Below are 22,556 nucleotides of genomic sequence, written 5' to 3' on the forward strand. Positions count from 1 at the left end.
CGCAGTCCGGCCAAGGCTCTCCTGATAAAGAGAGAGACTTCAGTGACTTCAGGATATAGCCGAAAGGCGAGTGCTGAAAGACGTCCGCGGCCGTGAACTCCATGATCGGCGCCCAATCGGGTTCGCTCGGTAGGGGTGCGGAGAGTTCGGAGTCTGGAGAAGAATCCGGCTCCATGGAGTCACGAGTCTTGCAGAGTACGGGGCTGGTGTTCGGCTCAACTGCCGTTGGGATCGCAGCCCCCGAGGTGGCGTCCAACCGCCCATCCTCGATCGGCGTGGTCGGCTCCGAACTAGGGGTCGGAGCCGACGCGGGTGCGGCCTCCAGGGCACTGTTCGGCGGCAGAGCTAGATCATGCTCGTCGTGACAGTGCGGCGCGCTCGGCAGTGGCTCGAATTCGTCGAAGATCAAGTCCCCGCGGATGTCGGTCGTGTAGTTTGAACTTCCGAATCTGACCTGACGGCCAGGGGCGTAGCTTTCGATCTGCTCTAGATGGCCAAGTGAATCGGCCCGCAGTGCGAAGCCGCCAAAGACGAAGATCTGTCCGGGGAGGAAGGTCTCACCCCGGACTGCATCGCCATTAATGATCGTAGGAGCCATCGGGCCTGACGGCGACAGCACAGAGGAACTCTCAATGAAATCACCAATGTCGATGTCAAAACCGGCGGATCTCGGGTAGGGGGTCCCGAACTGTGCGTCTAGGCCGGATGGTAACAGGAGGCAGGGGACACGAAGTTTTACCCAGGTTCGGGCCCTCTCGATGGAGGTAAAACCCTACGTCCCGCTTGATTAATATTGATGATATGGGTATTACAAGAGTTGATCCACCACGAGATCAGAGAGGCTAAACCCTAGAAGCTAGCCTATGGTATGATTTTTTATGTGTATGTTGTCCTACGGACTAAAACCCTCTGGTTTATATAGACACCGGAGAGGGTTAGGGTCACATAGAGTCGGTTACAATGGTAGGAGATATGAACATCCGTATCGCAAAGCTTGCCTTCCACACCAAGGAAAGTCCCTTCCGGACACGGGACGGAGACTTCAATCTTGTATCTTCATAGTCCAGGAGTCCGGCTTGAAGGTATAGTTCGGCTATCCGAACACCCCCTAACCCAGGACTCCCTCACCCTTGCCGCGGCAACTCGCCCCACGTCTACGGAGCAAATCACCCTTGAGTCCACTGCCCCCATGGGGCAAGGATTCGGGAGACATCCCCATGGTGGCATGTAGAACTTTGTGAAGACATTCAAGATCAGATACACACTAAGAAGACGACGACCTTTGGCAAGATACCAGCCAGGGAAGACCACGAGACCCCCGGCAAGCGCCTTGCCGGGGATGACAGCAGGCGCCTCGGCAAGACCCTTGCCGGGGCTTCGACAAGGCCCTTGCCAAGAACATCCGCAGGGCCACCATCAGGCCCACGCCGACTAAACCTCCACCACCGTACGCATGCGGCTGCCGACCCAACCAGCTGGGCAGGCACCTACGTGGCGGCATGCAGATCTTCATGGAGACCCTCCACTGCGCCACCTCAGCTGCCTGCCTACCTACATGGCATCACAGGCATCGCCGGCTAGGGCACGTGTCGACACAAGAAGGAGCGGCGACGGACGAGACAGGTTTCTCCCCCGTCCCCGATAAAGCAAGGACACCTATGCAAGATGCATTAAATGCGCCTTGTCATGTAATGCAAGGGATAACCTCGCATCACTGTACCCTTTCCATCTCTTGTGTGCCACTATGGCGACCCCTTTTTCTATAAAAGGAGGCCCGAGGCGACCAGAAGGAGGATTCGGCTTTTTGGAGCTCCTAATGCCCCAGAGCTAGCTCAAGAACAGGAATATACATCCACCAAAGCAGGAGTACGGTTTTACACATCCTCGCGGCCCGAACCTGGATAAACAAACTGTGTACTATCTGTTTGATCCGCTTTTCTCACGACCCCGTGCCCCGCTAACCGTAGTAGGGATTCTTGTGATCCCATAGGTGTCGTTCCCACCGACATCTTTGGCGCGGCAGGTAGGGGGCGCAGTTGTGAGAATCGGCTTTAGCAGTTAGTTTGACGCTTCTTAATCATCATGGTGCCCAAGAAGAAGATGACGGTGGCGGTTGGCTAGTCGAAAGCCGGATAGCCCGTCCCGACGCGGGCGAGCAGCGGACCGGTCGCGGAAAGGACCCGGGGCGCTGCTCGCGAACACCAACACCATCCCAGCAGCCAAAGTTTGGGTGGTGGCGATGTTTGTGCACCTGGTAACGGGCCACACATCGCCAAATCCAAAGGTGGAGCCAGGCCCTCCGTGGGTGGAGCGGTGCCTTCCAAGGTCATCGCTGCCCCACCCGAAGGCGACGCAAGGGCCACCAAGACTCCCACGCCAGCGCCAACAGCACGCTCCTCCCAGGCAGCGCGCGACGAACGGCGTAATCACGCCGAAGATCCCGGGCGTCGCCGTGGGAAGAGCCCCGAGCGCCACCCTCGGGACGTAGAAGACCTGCCCGCTCCCCGAAGCACTGGTGAAAACGGCATGCGACCGCGGGGTCATGATAGAGCTCCTTCTGACGTGGTCAGAAGTCGAAGCGCGTCGCGATCCATGCAGGTTCTGCTGCCACCGACGCCAGCAGAGGCCCTGGCGCGCGCGCAGTTGCTCCTAGACTTTCCTCCCACAACGGGGAAAATCGACGAATGGAGAGCCACTATCCGAAGCCTTGTTGCGGTAGCCAACAAAGACGAACCAAGTCCGGTGGGGCCCCCGGGTCGATGCTCCGATGGAGTCCCGTGCACCAGTGGCAGAAAAGCTGGCAGCACCGCGACCATGGTGCATTCACCTCTTCCCCATCCGGTACCGCGGACGCCGGCTCGTCACGATGTCACGGGCGACGACATCTCCATAGCGTCGTCTGACCCATGGACCCACTGTGACCAGCGCCAAGTTCTTCGGGAACGAGCCCATGAAGACGCTCGAACCACTATCGAGCGCCGACGTGGAGCGCGCCACCAGTCAGACAGGCGAGCAGGGCCTGCTGTGAACCACCCGGCCCCGGAGAGCCCTGGAGGCCTACCTTACGATGTATGCTGTCCGGCTTTTACCCGTGAGCTGCGGCGGTTCTAGTGGACCACTCACCGCACCTTCAAACCTGACGTTGGCGAAAAGTACAATGACAAGACCCACCCGTCTGAGTTCCTCAGCATCTACACCATCGCGATGCAAGCTGCTGGAGCCCGCGATGATAAGGTGCTTGCGAATTACTTTCCATTGGCTCTTAAACCCAACGCCATGTCGTGGTTGATGCACTTGCCGATAGACTCTATTTCCTCCTGGTCAGATTTGTGACATGAGTTTGTGGGCGCCTTTACTGGAGGTCACCAAGCCCATGGCCAAGCAAGCGACCTGCACGTCATTCCCCAGAAGGGAGGCGAGAGTCTGCGCAAGTATATACAGAGGTTCAGCCAGGTACAGTACAATATCCCTGATGTTCACCCTGCCGCCATCATCAGCGTGTTCCATCAGAACGTGCGTAACCGCAAGATGCGCGAAGAGCTGGCAATGAACAAGGTGAAAGATGTGGCAGAACTCTATGTTCTTGCTGACAGATGTGCCCGAGCTGAAGAGGGAAGGAAGTACCCCGGCGAAGATGCCGGCGTGGAAACCGACTCCTCAGAAGAGGATACTGCCGCCCCGGCGAAGAAAGGCCGGCGCCGCAACAGGAAGCGCAAAGGTAAAGTCGTGCTTGCCGTCGAGGGATCTGACAACGCCGGCTCCACCAAGAAAACCAAGGCAGATGACCCCGGCAAGGAAATTGCCGGATGTGTCGCCTGTCGGGCCTTGGCGGCTGCCGAGAAGCCAGGAAACTCCGACAAGCAATACTGCAAGATCCATCGCACCAAAGGCCATGATCTCCAGAACTGCCGACAGGTTGAGCTCCTTGCTGAGAAGTAGATGGATGAATATGAGAGTCGGGACAAGGAGAAAGGCCAGGACGGTGCTGAGGGGTCCAGCAAGAAGCCTGACGGCTAGGCGGGCCGTCGCGGCAAAGATAAACAGCAGAAGAGGCTCGCCCGGGGCCGTGACAAAAAGCCAGAAGACGATGATCACGAAGAGGACGATGAGTCTGGTGACCAAGAATTTCAGAAAGTTACAGAGGCCATGTGCGTCGATGGCGGTGCCTCGCTGCATACCTCTCACCGCTAGCTTAAACAGTGGGCGCGTGAGATTACAGCGGCAGAGCCGTCGTTTGATGCCCAAAGGCCGCTGAAGTGGTCCGGCACACCTATCATTTTTGACACTGAGGATCACCCTGATCGCACTACTGCAGTCGGGTGCTTGCCATTGTTGGTTTCACCAACAATACGCAACCTCAAGGTGACAAAGATGCTAGTCGATGGCGGGGCCGGTCTGAACTTAATCTCGCCTGCCGTGATCGAGAAACTGCAAATTCCTGATGAAGACCTCGAAGAGACGGGCATGTTTCAGGGGGTCAACCCGGGAAGAAGTCAACCAAAGGGAAAGGTCACGTTGCCCGTGACTCTTGGGAGTGATCTGAACTACAGGACAGAACGGATTGTGTTCGACGTTGCCAAGATCCCCTTGCCTTACAACGAGATCCTTGGCCGCCCAGCGCTGGCCAAGTTCATGGCGGCGTCACATTACGCCTACAACACCCTGAAGATGCCGGGGCCTGTGACGATCATCATCGTCCCATCAGACAAGAAGGATGCGCTAATTTGCGCTGACCAACTCTACCAACAAGCAGTTGCAGCTGCCGCCACTGCTAAGGCGCTTGCTCCTGCCGCTGGAGCCCCAGGATGGAAAAAGAAGAAGACCGGTGAGACCTCAGGCACCCACTCCGGCAAGTGCACCTCTTCGGAGTGTAGCGCTCCCGTCGAGGACGTGCCAGAGAGCTCCACCGACAGAAACAAGAAGTCCAGGGCCACACCACCGGGAACCAAGAAGGTTTCTGTCAAGAAGGACGGCATGGGAGGGGCTTTTACCATAAGCTCTGCCCTTGACAACAAATAGGAAGACGCGCTCATCACCTTCCTGCAGGCGAATGTCGATGTGTTTGCATGGCAAGCATCTGACATCCCTGGCGTTCCCAGGGAGGTGATTGAGCACCACCTTGTTGTCTGTCCTCATGCGCGGCCCGTCAAGCAGAAGGTCAGAAAGCAAGCCTTGGAACGACAAGAGTTCATCACAGAGGAGATCCGGAAACTGGAAGCAGCGGGTTTGGTAAGAGGAGTACTCCATCCAACGTGGTTGGCCAATCTAGTGGTAGTGCGCAAGGCAAATGGAAAGTGGAGGCTGTGTATTGATTACACAGATATCAATAAGGCTTGTCCCAAAGACCCCTTCCCGTTGCCGCGCATCGACCAGATTGTTGACTCCACGGCTGGGTGTGATCTGTTGTCATTCCTCGATGCCTACTCCGGCTACCACCAGATTCATGACAAGAGAAGACGAAGAGAAAACGGCATTCATCACCCCATGTGGTACGTATTGTTTCATACGGATGCCTTTCGGGTTGAAGAGTGCTGGTTCAACGTTTGCAAGGGCGGTCCCAATTGGTTTTGAACCCTAGCTCCATAGAAATATGGAAGCTTATATGGATGATATAGTGGTCAAAACCAAGAACAGGGCAACCCTCATACCGGGTTTACAAGAAACATTTGCAAACCTACGCAAGATCAATCTCAAGCTAAACCCTAAGAAGTGCGTCTTCGGCGTCCCGTCTGGCAAGCTTCTCGGGTTCTTTGTGTCGCAGCGCAGGATAGAGGCCAATCCGGACAAGATCAAAGCTATAGAGCAGATTGAAGCACCCAAGCGAGTCAAGGATGTGCGTCGGCTTGCGGGTTGCATTGCCGCCATGAGCAGGTTCATTTCCAAGTCCGCCGAGCGCTCCCTTCCCTTTTTCAAGATTTTGAAAAAGGCGGGCCCGATGGAGTGGACACCAGAAGCCGAAGCAGCATTGCAAGATTTGAAGAGGTACCTCTCCTCCGCGCCAATACTAGTTGCGCCTAGGCCACGGGAACCGTTGCTGCTATACTTGGTGGCAACGAACCAGGTGGTCAGCGCCGCACTAGTGGCGCGGAGAGAAATTGGTGACGAGGTAATAGCAGCGACAGAGCCCGATGCCACCGATGCAGAGACGACACAACCAGTTGGAGTGCCGCCAAAGAAGAAAATGATGCAGCACCCGGTCTAATTTGTTAGTTCCCTCCTACAGGGGGCTAGATCAAGGTACTCCGGTGTCCAGAAACTGCTCTTCGGCCTTCTTGTGGCCTCGAGGAAGCTGCGTCACTACTTCCAGGCGCACGAAATCACTGTCGTCACTCGCCTCCCTCTGCAACGGATATTGCACAATCCAGACGCAACGGGAAGAATCATAGAGTGGGCACTGGAACTGTCCAGCTTTGGCCTCAAGTTTGAGAGTACCTCGACGATTCAAAGCCAAGTCCTGGCGGAGTTTGTTGCAAAATGGACCGCGGCGCATGACGTAGAAGCCCAAGAGACTGCTCTCCCCGGCAAGGAGGCAAGTTGCGACTGGATCATGTACTTTGATGGAGCTTTCTCCTTACAGGGCGCCGGGGCTGGCGTACTGCTTGTCGCGCCCACCGAAGAGCACCTCAAGTACGTGATTCAGGTGCACTTCCCCAGGGAGGTGTCAACAAACAATACGGCTGAGTACGAAGGGCTGCTTGCTGGTCTTAGGATTGCGACGGACCTCAGAATCAAGAAACTCGTCGTCAGGGGCGACTCGCAACTTGTTGTCAAGCAAGTCAACAAGGATTACCAGAGCCTATTGATGAAGGCCTACATCGATGAAGTGAGAAAACTGGAAGAGCGTTTTGACGGTATACAGGCAGAACACATTCCCCGAGCAGAGAATGACATCACCGATTACCTGTCAAAACGCGCTGCCCTCAAGCTACCTTTGGAACCAGGTACCTTTGTGCTTCGGCTAACTCAGCCATCCGTTGATCCATCAACAGAGCAGAACAAGAGGAGAAAATCAGGGCCCGGCAAGTACTTTCCCGCCGAGTTCCCGGAAGCCACCGACAAGGATGTTGCCGGAGACACTGAGCCCGCCACAGGACGGCTAGCTCTAACGGAGCATCAAGCTCTTGCCATGGAGACAGCCGCTCCTATAGCGGAGGAAATGCCTTTAGTCCTCGCCATCGAGCCCCAGGCTCCAGCGTGGGCACAACATACCGTCCGATTCCTCCAAACAGGGGAACTTCCTGAGGAGCAGGAAGAAGCGGAAAAAGTAGCCCGTCGCTCTACTATGTACCAGTTCGTCGATGAGGTCCTGTACAGAAAGAGGCCGAACGGTGTGAAATTGAAGTGTATCCCTCGAGAGGAAGGACTGGGGCTGTTGGCGGAGATACATGGAGGCGTATGTGGATCCCACATAGGGTCGAGGGACCTTGCCGGCAAAGCGTTTCGGCAAGGCTTCTTCTGGCCCACCGCCCTCCAGGATGCGACGACACTAGTCACCAGGTGTGAAGCGTGTCAGTTCCATTCAAAGAAGCTTCATCAGCCAACTCAAGCCCTTCAAACCATTCCTCTCTCCTGGCCTTTCTCGGTCTGGGGGCTTGACATACTGGGCCCTTTCCCCCACGCTGTCGGGGGCTTTGAGTACTTGTACGTTGCAATCAACAAGTTCACAAAGTGGCCAGAAGTGGAAGCAGTGAGGAAGGTCACAGCACAGTCAGCCGTCAAGTTCTTCAAAGGACTGGTGTGTCGTTTTGGTATACCCAATAGGGTCATCACCGACAACGGCACGCAGTTCACAAGCCACACCTTCATGCAATATATTCAAGACCTCGGCAGCAAGGTCTGTTTCGCTTCTATTGCTCACCCACGAAGCAATGGTCAAGCTGAGAGGGCAAATGCTGAAGTACTGCGAGGCCTGAGGACAAAGACCTTTGACAGACTGCACAAGAGTGGAAGATGCTGGATTGATGAATTGCCGGCGGTTCTTTGGTCAATCAGAACAACACCAAATTGAGCCACCGGCCAGACACCCTTTGCCCTGGTATATGGGGCAGAAGCAGTTCTCCCCATGGAACTCATATACGGGTCACCTCGAGTACTCACTTATGACGAGCTTGAGCAAGAGAAATTGCGGCAAGATGACGCAACGCTCCTTGAGGAAGATCGTCTTCGGGCGGCTATGAGAGCAGCGCGCTACCAGCAAGCCTTGCGCCGCTACCATAGCTGCAAGGTTCATGCCCGAAGCTTTGAGGAAGGCGACCTTGTTCTTCGGCGCGTTCAATCGGCCAAGAATTCCAACAAGTTGACGCCAAAGTGGGAAGGCCCTTATCGGGTAATATGAGTCACCAGGCCCGGCGCAGTCCGCCTGGAGACCGAAGATGCCATTCCGGTAGTAACTCCTGGAACATTGAGCATCTTCGCAAGTTTTACCCGTGAGGCGCGGCTTTCCGGGCCCCCCGACAAGCCACCTTTTGTACGAGCATTGCCGATGACGCATGTAACCCTTTGTACAAAGCCAGGCGCAGACCCTGAGCATAAATAAATGAAGCGCTAGCGCCCTAAGTTATAGCATGCATGCTAGGTCGAGTCTCGTCCTTGGTTAGGGTTGATAGTGCTTAGCGGCGACTAACCCCTAGCTTAGAGGTCGACTGTGCGTCTCTTTGTCTTTCTTTTGTCTTCTTTGGTTCACAGGACACATAGATATCCTTGCCAAACCACTTGGGGAGAAAAAAAAGGAACATACCAGCATCTAGGCCCCGGCAAGCCAGTATTGCCGGGGGCTGCAAGAGCAAAGACTCACCCATGACAAAGCAGGGTTGCCGGGGGCTGCAGCTTCAGATAAGTTCTTCATCCCTTATCATGCATTCCATTGGATTGAGGTATGTGATTTTCCTTAAGCTACCGTGCTCCCCTAACTCTAGGCCCTAGGGCTCGTTCCTGGGACCAAGTTTGGTCGTAGTCGCGGCAGCGAAAGGATGAAACAAGGAGCCTGAACCCGCCTCATCCCTGCCCCCGCCAAAGGCGTGAGAAAGGTCGAGCGAAGTGGGGAGACGGCAAGGCCTGTTGCCAGGCGAGAAAATGTTTATCTTAGAGATATCAAGGATTTACTCCTTGTCGTGGGTTCCACCCGCAAACAAATGACCCGGCAAGCATCCCTTTTTCATTAAAAACATTCCACTCAGGTACAGTCCGTAGGGAATGAAAAACATGAATGAAGGGATTACAAGTTTTAAATTCAACAAAGGCCCGAAGGCTTACAAACTAAAAAGAGATAAGGTGCCCGTAATCCCTTTCTTGTCCCTCTCTTCAGGAGGCAGGTCAAGGAGGCGAGAAGGGCAAAAGGAGCACCTAGGCGAGCTACGGTGGCAGAAGACGCAGGGAGAGCATCTTGGTGGCCGTCCAAAGGCTGGGTGGTGATGGCGGCGCTGGAAGCAGAGCTCGAAGACGAGGCGGCAGGACGTCAGTATGCGTCGAAGGCGTCGGTGCCCGCGTACTCCGACTTGATAGCCTTGCCGCCCGCCCTCTTCCTCTTCCGCAGCCTCCCAACGCTAGCCGCCCAAGGAGAAAACCCCGAGAAGTTCAAGGAGCCGGCGACCCGGAGGATGGGGTCGCCGGTGCCGCACGGAGCGGCACCCGACACCTAGTCGGACCCGTCATCCTGCCGCCTACCGCCCTCGTCGTCACTGCCGCTGTCCTCCTCGTCACTCCCGCCCGAGGAGGAGTCTTCACTATCAGAAGAGCTCTCCACGCAGCACCTTGTACGAGTCCCAAAGTGCCCGAAGACCTTGACGGAGAGAAGGCCACCCTCCATCAGCTTAAAATGGAGAGTGAGCCCCTCTGTCAAGCTGTGGATATGAGCAAACGTCTTCCATCCCCGACGAAGATACATCACGTGAGGAGCGGGGAAGTCGACGCGGACACGCGTGCCACTGATCCCGCAACCCCTCATGTGCAGCCGCAATGACTCCGGCGGATCCAGCTCCATCTCCCACGCAAATGGAGTTGGGAGACGAAGGCAACGGTGCGGTGGCCGGCGCAGCCTGACGAGGAACTCACGAGGGTCCTCCCCAACATGGCCCTCCATTGGAGGGGGAGCTGCTGGCGGAGGCAAGGCCGGCGCGCCACCCCGTCCTCCTCTTCCCCGAGCGCCCCAACCTCGCCCACGGCCTCGCCCCCTCCGCCTTCCCCTCGCGGCTGGCTCTGCCACCGCAGGCGCAGGAGAAGGAGGGACGCGTTGTCGAGCGGCGACCCTCGCCACCACCGTTGAAGGACCGGGATTCCCTCTCTCCATGATGGATGGATGGGAGGAGCAGAAGCTGAAGGAAGAAGAAGATGAAAGAATGCGGGATGCCATCCCCCTCCCACTCTTTATAAAGGAGCGGGGTTGGGGCTCGGCCGCCCCGCTCGGCCAATCGAGACACGGAAGGCGCAGGGAGCCAGGACCGACCCGCCGCCCCAACTGGCGACGGCCCGGTTTCCCGCCTCCACGGTTTGCCACCCCAAGCGCATGGGAGACACGTCGTGGACGTGCAGAACCGAGCGGATGGGTGAGGCGACCTCTCCCCACCCCGTGATCGTGGGGAGTGGACGCCTTGAAGACCGCGCCTCAGCCCCATTCAGTAAATGGGTCGCGCCTCCTTGCCTCCCTCCGTTTATGGGGAAGGCGCGAACCGCCCCTTTACTACGACGTGACGCATGCATGCAGAGACCAACCCCACGCATGCTGCCCACGTCACGCCCACCTCCCCACGCCGCGCCACGCACGCGAGTCGTGGGAAGCGTAGCGTGCGAAGAATCTTACCGCGGTAAAAACTGCCCCGCCTGCCCGCGCACCATTACTGGGCCTGACCCAACAACGCGTTGCGCTTATGTGTGGCCCAGGCCCGGGGGCTCCTGTCGGTGTACAAAGAGAGGGGTGCACTTTTTGTACCCCTATAACTGTGCACGGGCAGTCAGAGCCGCGGGCACCACCACACCAAGCAAGGCAAGGGAGGTGAGCCAGGGTAAGACCGAAGCTCAAGGGAACTAGGATGACGCTAAGGCCAAAACCACGAAGAACAGAGGAGATGAAGCGGACTCCCCCGGCAAGATCCTTGCCGGGAGACAGTTTTAGCAACCCCGGCAAGACCCTTGCCGCGGCAACTCGCCCCACGTCTATGGAGCAAATCACCCTTGAGTCCACTGCCCCCATGGGGCAAGGATTCAGGAGACATCCCCATGGTGGCATGCAGATCTTTGTGAAGACATTCAAGATCAAATACGCACTAAGAAGATGACGACCTTTGGCGAGATACCAGCCAGGGAAGACCACGAGACCCCCAGCAAGCGCCTTGCCGGGGATGACAGCAGGCGCCTCAGCAAGACCCTTGCCGGGGCCCCGGCAAGGCCCTTGCCAAGAACATCCGCAGGGCCACCATCAAGCCCACGCCGACTAAACCTCCACCACCGTACGCATGCGGCTACCGACCCAACCAGCTGGGCAGGCACCTACGTGGCGTCATGCAGATCTTCGTGAAGACCCTCCATTGCGCCACCTCAGCTGCCTGCCTACCTACATGGCATCACAGGCATCGCTGGCCAGGGCACGTGTCGACACAAGAAGGAGCGGCGACGGATGAGACAGGTTTCTCCCCCGTCCCCATAAAGCAAGGACTCCTAAGCAAGATGCATTAAATGCGCCTTGTCATGTAATGCGAGGGATAACCTTGCAACACTGTACCCTTTCCATCTCTTGTGTGCCACTGTGGCGACCCCTTTTTCTATAAAAGGAGGCCCGAGGTGACTAGGAGGAGGATTCGGCTTTTTGGAGCTCCTAATGCCCTAGAGCTAGCTTAAGAACAGGAATATACATCCACCAAAGCAGGAGTAGGGTTTTCGCATCCTCGCGGCCCGAACCTGGATAAACAAACTGGGTACTATCTGTTTGATCCGCTCTTCTCACGACCCCGCGCCCCGCTAACCGTAGTAGGGATTCTTGTGATCCCATAGGTGTTGTTCCCACCGACAGTACCTCTTGAGCATGCAAGTCGCCTAGTACCTGCACAAACAATCAAGAACCTTGCAACCAACGCGATGAAGGGGTTGTCAATCCCTTCACGCCCACTTGCAAAAGTGAGATCTAATAAAGATAATAAGAAAAATATTTTTGGTATTTTTGTTGTATAGATTGGAAAATAAATATTGCAAAATAGTAATCTAGAATTATAGATCGGAAACTTATATGATGTAAAGTAGACCCGGGGGCCATATGTTTCATTAGTGGCTTCTCTCATGATAGCATATATTACGGTGGGTAAACAAATTACTGCCGAGCAATTGATAGAAAAGCACATAGTTATGATGATATCTAAGGCAATGATCATGAATATAGGCATCACGTCTGTGTCAAGTAGACCGAAACTATTCTGCATCTACTACTATTACTCCACATATCGACCACTCTCTAGCATGCATCTAGAGTATTAAGTTCATAAGAACAGAGTAACGCATTAGGCAAGATGACATGATGTAGAGGGATAAACTCAAGCAATATGATATAAACCCCTTATTTTTATCCTCGATGGCAACAATACAATACGTGCCTTACTGCCCCTGCTGTCACTGGGAAAGGACAGCGCAAGATTGAACCCAAAGCTAAGCACTTCTCCCATTGCAAGAAAGATCAATCTAGTAGGCCAAACTAAACCGATAATTCGAAGAGACTTGCAAATATATCAAATCATGCATATAAGAATTCAGAGAAGAACCTAATAATATTCATAGATAATCAAATTCATAGACCCACAATTCATCGGATCTCGGCAAACACACCGCAAAAGAGTATTACATCGGATAGATCTCCAAGAACATCGAGGAGAACTTTGTATTGAGAACCAAAGAGAGAGAAGAAGCCATCTAGCTAATAACTATGGACCTGAAGGTCTATAGTAAACTACTCACACATCATCGGAGAGGCTATGGTGTTGATGTAGAAGCCCTCCGTGATCGATTCCCCCTCTGGCAGATCCTCGGAAAAGGCCCCCAGAGGGGTTCTCATGGGTACAGAAGGTTGCGGCAGTGGAGAAGTGGTTTCGTGGCTCTCCTGGATGTTTTTAGGGTACATGGATATATATAGGCGAAAGAAGTATGTTGGTGGAGCTCCATGGAGCCCACGAGGGTGGGGGCGCGCCTACCCCCTGGGTGCGCCCCTGCCTCGTGGAAGCTTCGCAGACTTCCAGACTAGTACTCCAAGTCTCCTGGGTTGTGTTTGTTCCAAGAAAGATCCCCGCGAAGGTTTCATTCCATTTGGATTCCGTTTGATATTCCTTTTCTATGAAACACTGAAATAGGCAAAAAAACAGTAATTTGCACTGGGCCTTCGGTTAATAGGTTAGTCCCAAAAATAATATAAAAGTGTATATTAAAGCCCATTAGACATCCAAAACAGATAATATAATAGCATGAACAATAAAAAATTATAGATACATTGGAGACGTATCAGTGGATTACTCCCTCCTTATCGTGGTGGCCGTCGGGATGATGAAGATGGCCATCGGAGATGATTCCCCCCTCCGGCAGGGTGTCGGAACGGGTCTAGATTGGTTTTCGGTGGCTACGGAGCCTTGCGGCGGCGAAACTTCTGATCTAGGTTAACCCCGAAGGGTTTTGGAATATTTGGGAATTTATATTGCAAAGAGGGGGTGCAGGAGGCCACCGAGGTGGGCACAAGCCACCTGGGCACGCCAGGGGGCCCTGGCGCGCCCTGGTGGGTTGTGTCCTCCTCGGGGCACCCCTAGGTGTAGCTCTGGCCCATTGGGTTCCTTCTGGTCCAAAAAAATCTCTGTAAAGTTTCACGGTGTTTGGACTCCGTCTGATATTGATTTCCTGCAATGTAAAAAACAAGCAAAAAAATAGCAACTGGCACTGCGCACTGGGTCAATAGGTTAGTCCCAAAAAATGATATAAAGTTGCTATAAAATGATTGTAAAACACCCAAGAATGATAAAATAACAGCATGAATACTTCATAAATTATGGATATGTTGGAGATGTATCAGCATCCCCAAGCTTAATTCCTACTCGTCCTCGAGTAGGTAAATGATAAAAGAACTAATTTATGAAGTGTGAATGCTAGCAAAGTGCATAAATTTGATCAATGATAATTTCAATCACTTTTCCTAGCATCACAACAATTCTTTCTTATGAAACTTCTCATGTTATAGTAGCAACCAATTCACATGTTAAAGTTCAAACAATGAATTCTCTTGAAACTCAACAACCTATGTTCTTAGTCACCAAGCAATTGCAGTTCAACTTATTCAACAGAGTTTAAGTAAGAGCTCCACATACTCAACCATCATATGGTCTTCTATGATTGCTAACACTCACCTTGTACACATGAGCAAAACGTTTCAACCGGACACATAGAAAGATAGGGGCTTATAATTTTGCCTCCCAACATATTCACCTCAAGGGTGAAACTACTGCAGGATGCTGCTAACGCGACACTACGATCAGAGACCCTTCGACGAAACTCTGTGCGATGCAATAATAGCAAACACTGGTGTAAAAGAACCGTCAAAAAGATGCAAAACGTTTGCGATTGAGGAGCCATCAAACACGGTTCAGATTTTAGTTGCGTGTGCGATTCAGGGCATACGGTTCAGTCCAATGAACTATGTGAGATGAGGCGTAACAAAAGAAACGGGCAGCCTGATGAAGGCGTGTGCGATATACAACATACAGTTCACTCAGATGAACTGTTTATGATTAGGCAACACAAAAGAAATGGTCAGCCAGATCAAGGTGTGTGTGATTGAGGGCATACTCTTCAGAAGGATTAACTGTTTGCGATTAGGAAACAGAACAGAAACGGGTCAGCTAGATCAAAGTGTCTGCGATTGATGGCATACACTTCACATGGATGAACTGTTTGTGATTAGCCACAACAAACTAAAATAGTTAGATAGATCAACGTGTGTGCGCTAGATGGGCACACGCATTCTAATTAAAAGAAGCATGCGTGATGGTAATAATGAGCGCACACGGTTATTGGAACAAGACGTGTGCTGACATTGCCTATTGTGGTGCACCCTATGGTGCAAACGCCACGTATGCGGCCGATAAGGCGTACGTGCCCACGTTACGCCTTCCAGGAATAGTGCCGCACTTATAACCGTCAGTAAATTTTGAGCATGTGTCCCGTCACATTCCAAATTCCAAACTTGTTCACACGGATCAAGACCTAAATGGTTTCCCACTTAGGAGTGTATTACTACGCGGTTATAAATACTAGTACTCCAAGATGACTGCACATACCTCCTCAACTCCTCATCCACAAAAACAAATAAGTCATTCATCATCGTTCCCTTGCGTCCGCCATGGCCATCGTGAGTTCTGGGTCGAGAGATTGCCACCAGGAAGAGGCGAGCCTGGAAGCGGAAGCACGAGAGATGTCCCGCCTCGCCGCGAAAGCAACCAAGATGTCCTGCCGCATGGCCGTAGTAGCAGAGAGGTCCCACCGCGCTGCCGAAACAGCACAGAGGTCCCGTCGTGCCGTCGATGCAGCAGACTGGTCCGGCCACGCCGCGGAAGCAAAAGAGATGTCCCGCCGCGCCGCCAATACAGCAGAGATGTCCTCCCGCGCCACAGCAGCCTGGTAAAATGTCGGGCAGGCGAGGACTCTTATAGGCGCATGCGTGCCCTCGTCCTTAGGCAAATGAATCGGATCTCCAGGTTGGCAAGGTTGCAGGATGACCTGAAAGCCTCGTTTGAACAGTCTACCGACGTCATCCGACAACTAAATGAGAGCAATGAGAAGCTCTGGGCCGAGGGCGACCTGCTGAGGGCGAAGATCATTGGAAGTGCGGAGCAGCAGGAGCAGACCACTGCCTTGTTGAAGAGGACCGACATCATCGTCGAGAAACTTATAGATGAGAATGCCATGCTACGCATCGAGCGCAGAAGGCTGGTGGAGGAGTCCGTGGATGCTCTCAAGCAGCATCTTGAGGACAAGAAAGAGCTCGTCGCCGCTCGCCGCAGAGACTAGTTTCGCGGCCTGCAGCAACGCATAAAGAAAGTAGAGATCAGCGAGCCAGATCATTGTCTTCCTTCTTCTTTTGCCCTTGTGTATTTCGGGCGTTGCCGCATGTGGCTTTTTTAATTTTGTTTCCAAATATGTAAGACAATTATTATGCACTGTCATCGTCCTTATATTCATCATGCTTGCTATAGGTCGTAGTCGATGCTATATAGGTTTGTCGGATCTTACATCAAGATCCGTACCAAACTTCCTTTTCAGATTTTCATTTTTCTCTCTTAAATCTCAGTCCAGTGAAACATATAGCCACGCTGTAGAACAGGTGCTCGAGCGCCATTAATGGAGACGTTGGGAGAGAGGTGCGCGGCGGGTAGCGGTTAAAGGGCTCTCCTCCCGATGAGCACATGCGGGGGTCTGATCACACGCCTCCCGTACTCAAATAGCTACCCCACACGGCACCTCCTAGCCAATAAAAAAGGAGGCCCGTGGCCGCACATAATTGGTAAGTAGAACGCCCACGGTTTCAATAATACTTGTGTTTCTGATTTGTAACATGACAACACTTGTTCCAAAATGACTTTGTTGATTGTTAATGCGTGCGCCTTCGCAAATCAGACAAAAAAATTACCACATCATGTCGGTGTTGGGGAACGCAGTAATTTCAAAAATTTCCTACGCACACGCAAGATGAAGGTGGTGCATAGCAACGAGAGGGGAAGACTGTTGTCCACATACCCTCGTAGACTGTAAGCGGAAGCGTTATGACAACGCGGTTGATGTAGTCATACGTCTTCACGATCGACCAATCCTAGTACCGAAAGTACGACACCTCCGTGATCTGCACACGTTCGGCTCGGTGACGTCCCACGAACTCACGATCCAGTAGAGTGACGAGGGAGAGCTTCGTCAGCACGACGGTGTGATGCCGACGATGATGATGCTACCGGAACAGGGCTTCGCCTAAGCACCGCTACGATATGACCGAGGTGGATTATGGTGAAGGGGGGCACCGCACACAGCTAAGAGATCAATGATCAACTTGTGTTTATGGGGTGCCCCCTGGCCACGTATATAAAGGATGGAGGGAGGAGGAGGCCGACCCTCATAGGGCGCGCCCAAAGTGTGGAGCCTACTAGGACTCCCTAGTCCTAGTAGGATTCCACCTCCCACATGGAATAGGAAAAAGGGAAGGGAGAAGGAGAAGGAAGGAAGGTGCGCCCCCTTTCCCTAGTCCAATTCGGACCAGTCCAGGGCGAAGGGGCGCGGCCATCCTTGAGGCCTTTCTCTCCTTTCCCGTATGGCCCATTAAGGCCCAATACGAATTCTCGTAATTCTCTGATACTCCGAAAAATACCCGAATCACTCAGAACCTTTCCGATGTCCGAATATAGCTTTCCAATATATCGATCTTTACATCTCGACCATTTCGAGACTCCTCGACATGTCCCTGATCTCATCTGGGACTCCGAACAAACTTCGGTCATCAAATCACATAACTCATAATACAAATCATCATAGAACGTTAAGCGTGCGGACCCTACGGGTTCGAGAACTATGTAGACATGAACGATACTCATCTCCGGTCAATAACCAATAGCGGAACCTGGATGCTCATATTGGCTCCTACATATTCTACGAAGATCTTTATCGGTCAAACCGCATAACAACATACGTTGTTCCCTTTGTCATCGGTATGTTACTTGCCCGAGATTCGATCGTCTGTATCCTCATACATAGTTCAATCTCATTACCGGCAAGTCTCTTTACTCATTCCATAATGCATCCCGCAACTAACTCATTAGTCACAATGCTTGCCAGGCTTAGAGTGATGTCCATTACCGAGAGAGCCCAAAGATACCTCTCCGATACATGGAGTGACAAATCCTAATCTCAATCTATGCCAACTCAACAAACACCATCGGAGACACCTGTAGAGCATCTTGATAACCACCCAATTATGTTATGATGTTTGATAGCACAGGAGGTGTTCCTCCGGTATTCGGGAGTTGCATAATCTCATAGTCAGAGGAACATGTATAAGTTATGAAGAAAGCAGTGGCAATAAAACTGAACGATCATTATGCTAAGCTAACGGATGGGTCTTGTCCATCACATCATTCTCTAATGATGTGATCCCGTTCATCAAATGACAACACATGTCCATGAAGGAAATATGCCCTAGAGGCAATAATAAAGTTATTATTTATTTCCCTATATCATGATAAATGTTTATTATTCATGCTAGAATTGTATTAAATGGAAACATGATACATGTGTGAATACATAGACAAACAGAGTGTCACTAGTATGCCTCTACTTGACTAGCTCGTTGATCAAAGATGGTTATGTTTCCTAGCCATAGACATGAGTTGTCATTTGATTAACGGGATCACATCATTAGGACAATGATGTGATGGACTTGACCCATTCCGTTAGCTTAGCACTTGATCGTTTAGTATGTTGCTATTGCTTTCTTCGTGACTTATACACGTTCCTATGACTATGAGATTATGCAACTCCCGTTTACCGGAGGAACACTTTGTGTGCTACCAAACGTCACAACGTAACTGGGTGATTATAAGGTGCTCTACAGGTGTCTCTGAAGGTACTTGTTGAGTTGGCGTATTACAAGATTAGGATTTGTCACTTCGATTGTCGGAGAGGTATCTCTGGGCCCACTCGGTAATGCACATCACTATAAGCCTTGCAAGCATTACAACTAATGAGTTAGTTGCGGGATGATGTATTACGGAACGAGTAAAGAGATTTGCCGGTAACGAGATTGAACTAGGTATTGAGATACCGACGATCGAATCTCGGGCAAGTAACATACCGATGACAAAGGAAACAACCTATGTTGTTATGCCGTTTGACCGATAAAGATCTTCGTAGAATATGTGGGAGCCAATATGAACATCCAGGTTCTGCTATTGGTTATTGACCGGAGACGTGTCTCGGTCATGTCTACATATTTCTCGAACCCATAGGGTCCGCACGCTTAAAGTTCGGTGACGATTGATATTATGAGTTTTTGTGTTTTGATGTACCGAAGGTAGTTCGGAGTCCCAGATATGATCGAGGACATGACGAGGAGTCTCTAAATGGTCGAGACGTAAATATCGATATATTGGACGACTATATTTGGACATCGGAAAGGTTCCGAAAGGTTTCAGACATATATTGGAGTACCGGGGGTTACCGGAACCCCCCCCCCCCCCGGGGCTTAATGGGACTACATGGGCCTTAGTGGAAATAGATGGCAGTAAGGGGAGTGTGGGGCGCGCCCCCATTGCCCAAACCGAATTCGTTTAGGGCAAGGGGGGCCGCCCCCTCTTCCCTTCTCCTCCTCTCCCTTTCCTTCCCCCTCTCCTACTCCTAATAGGAAAAGGAGGAGTCCTACTCCTAATGGGAGTAGGACACCCCCCTTGGCGCGCCCTCCTCGGTCGGCCGCCTCCTCCCCCTTGATCCTTTATATACGGGGGCAAGGACGCACCCCATAGACACAACAATTGATCATTGATCTCTTAGCCGTGTGCGGTGCCCCCCTCCACCATAATCCACCTCGATCATATCGTAGCGGTGCTTAGGCGAAGCCCTACGTCGGTAGCATCATCATCACCGTCACCATGCTGTCGTGCTGACAAAACTCTCGTGTGAAGCTTTGCTGGATCGGAGCTCGTGGGACGTCATCGAGTTGAACGTGTGCAGAACTCGGAGGTGTCATGCGTTCGGTACTTGGATCACTCGGATCGTGAAGACGTACGACTACATCAACCGCGTTGTGCTAACACTTCTACTTTCGGTCTACGAGGGTACGTGGACACACTCTCCCCTCTCGTTGCTATGCATCACCATGATCCTGTGTGTGCGTAGGATTTTTTTTGAAATTACTATGTTCCCCAATAGTGGTATCCGAGCCAGGTTTATGCGTAGATGTTATATGCACGAGTAGAACACAAGTGAGTTGTGGGCGATACAAATCATATTGCTTACCAACATGTCATACTTTGGTTCGGTGGTATTGTTGGATGAAGCGGCCTGGACCGACATTACGCGTACGCTTACACGAGACTGGTTCTATCGACGTGCTTTGCACACATGTGGCTGGCGGGTGTCAGTTTCTCCAACTTTAGTTGAACCGAGTGTGGCTACGCCCGGTCCTTGTGAAGGTTAAAACATCACTAACTTGACAAACTATCGTTGTGGTTTTGATGCGTAAGTAAGAATGGTTCTTGCTCAGCCCGTAGCAGCCACATAAAACTTGCAACAACAAAGTAGAGGACGTCTAACTTGTTTTTGCAGGGCATGTTGTGATGTGATATGGTCAAGACATGGTGCTATATTTTATTGTATGAGATGATCATGTTTTGTAATCGAGTTATCGGCAACTGGCAGGAGCCATATGGTTGTCACTATATTGTATGCAATGCAATCGCCCTGTAATGCTTTACTTTATCATTAAGCGGTAGCGATAGTCGTAGAAGCATAAGTTTGGCGAGACGACAACGATGCTGCGATGGAGATCAAGGTGTCACGCTGATGACGATGGTGATCATGACGGTGCTTCAGAGATGGAGATCACAAGCGCAAGATGATGATGGCCATATCATATCACTTATATTGATTGCATGTGATGTTTATCTTTTATGCATCTTATTTTGCTTTGATTGACGGTAGCATTATAAGATGATCTCTCCCTAAATTTCAAGATAAAAATGTTCTCCCTGAGTATGCACCATTGCCAAAGTTCGTCGTGCCGAGACACCATGTGATGATCGGGTGTGATAAGCTCTACGTTCATCTACAACGGGTGCAAGCCAGTTTTGCACACGCGGAATACTCGGGTTAAACTTGACGAGCCTAGCATATGCAGATATGGCCTCGGAACACTGAGACCGAAAGGTCGAGTGTGAATCATATAGTAGATATGATCAACATAGTGATGTTCACCATTGAAATCTACTCCATCTCACATGATGATCGGACATGGTTTTGTTGATATGGATCACGTGATCACTTAGATGATTAGAGGGATGCCTATCTAAGTGGGAGTTCTTAAGTAATATGATTAATTGAACTTAAATTTATCATGAACTTAGTACCTGGTAGTATTTTGCTTGTCTATGTTGATTGTAGATAGATGGCCCGTGCTGTTGTTCCGTTGAATTTTAATGTGTTCCTTGGGAAAGCAAAGTTGAAAGATGATGGTAGCAATTACACGGACTGGGTCCGTAACTTGAGGATTATCCTCATTGCTGCACAGAAGAATTACGTCCTGGAAGCACCGTTGGGTGCCAGGCCTGCTGCAGATGCTGCTGATGATGTTAAGAACGTCTGGCAGAGTAAAGCTGATGAATACTCGATAGTTCACTGTGCCATGCTTTATGGCTTAGAACTAGGACTTCAATGACGTTTTGAACGTCATGGAGCATATGAGATGTTCCAGGAGTTGAAGTTAATATTTCAAGCAAAATGCCCGAATTGAGAGATATGAAGTCTCCAATAAGTTCTACAGCTGCAAGATGGAGGAGAATAGTTCTGTCAGTGAACATATACTCAAAATGCCTGGGTATCATAATCACTTGACTCAACTAGGAGTTAATCTTCCTATTGATAGTGTCATTGACAGAGTTCTTCATTCACTGCCACCAAGCTACAAGAGCTTCGTGATGAACTATAATATGCAAGGGATGAATAAGACAATTCCCGAGCTCTTCGCAATGCTAAAGGCAATGGAGGTAGAAATCAAGAAGGAGCATCAAGTGTTGATGGTCAACAAGACCACCAGTTTCAAGAAAAAGAGTAAAGGGAAGAAGAAGGGGAACTTCAAGAAGAACAACAAACAAGTTGCTGCTTAGGAGAAGAAACCCAAGTCTGGACCCAAGCCTGAGACTGAGTGCTTCTACTATAAGCAGACTGGTTACTGGAAGTGGAACTGCCCCAAGTATTTGGCGGATAAGAAGGATGGCAAGGTGAACAAAGGTATATGTGATATACATGTTATTGATGTGTACCTTACCAGAGCTTGCAGTAACACCTGGGTATTTGATACTGGTTCTGTTGCTAATATTTGCAACTCGAAACAGGGACTAGATATTAAGCAAAGACTGGCTAAGGACGAGGTGACAATGCGCATGGGAAATGGTTCCAAAGTCGATGTGATCGTCGTTGGCACGCTACCTCTACATCTACCTTCGGGATTAGTTTTAGACCTGAATAATTGTTATTTGGTGCCAGCGTTGAGCATGAACATTATATCTGGATCTTGTTTGATGCGAGATGGTTATTCATTGAAATCTGAGAATAATGGTTGTTCTATTTACATGAGTAATATGTTTTATGGTCATGCACCCTTGAAGAGTGGTCTATTTTTGTTTCTCGATAGTAGTGATACACATATTCATAATGTTGAAGCCAAAAGATGCGAAGTTGATAATGATAGTGCAACTTATTTGTGGCACTGCCGTTTGGGTCATATTGGTGTAAAGCGCATGAAGAAACTCCATACTGATGGAATTTTGGAATCACTTGATTATGAATCACTT

Source organism: Triticum aestivum, chromosome 7A (assembly GCF_018294505.1).
Source record: "Triticum aestivum cultivar Chinese Spring chromosome 7A, IWGSC CS RefSeq v2.1, whole genome shotgun sequence".
Taxonomy (NCBI): domain Eukaryota; kingdom Viridiplantae; phylum Streptophyta; class Magnoliopsida; order Poales; family Poaceae; genus Triticum; species Triticum aestivum.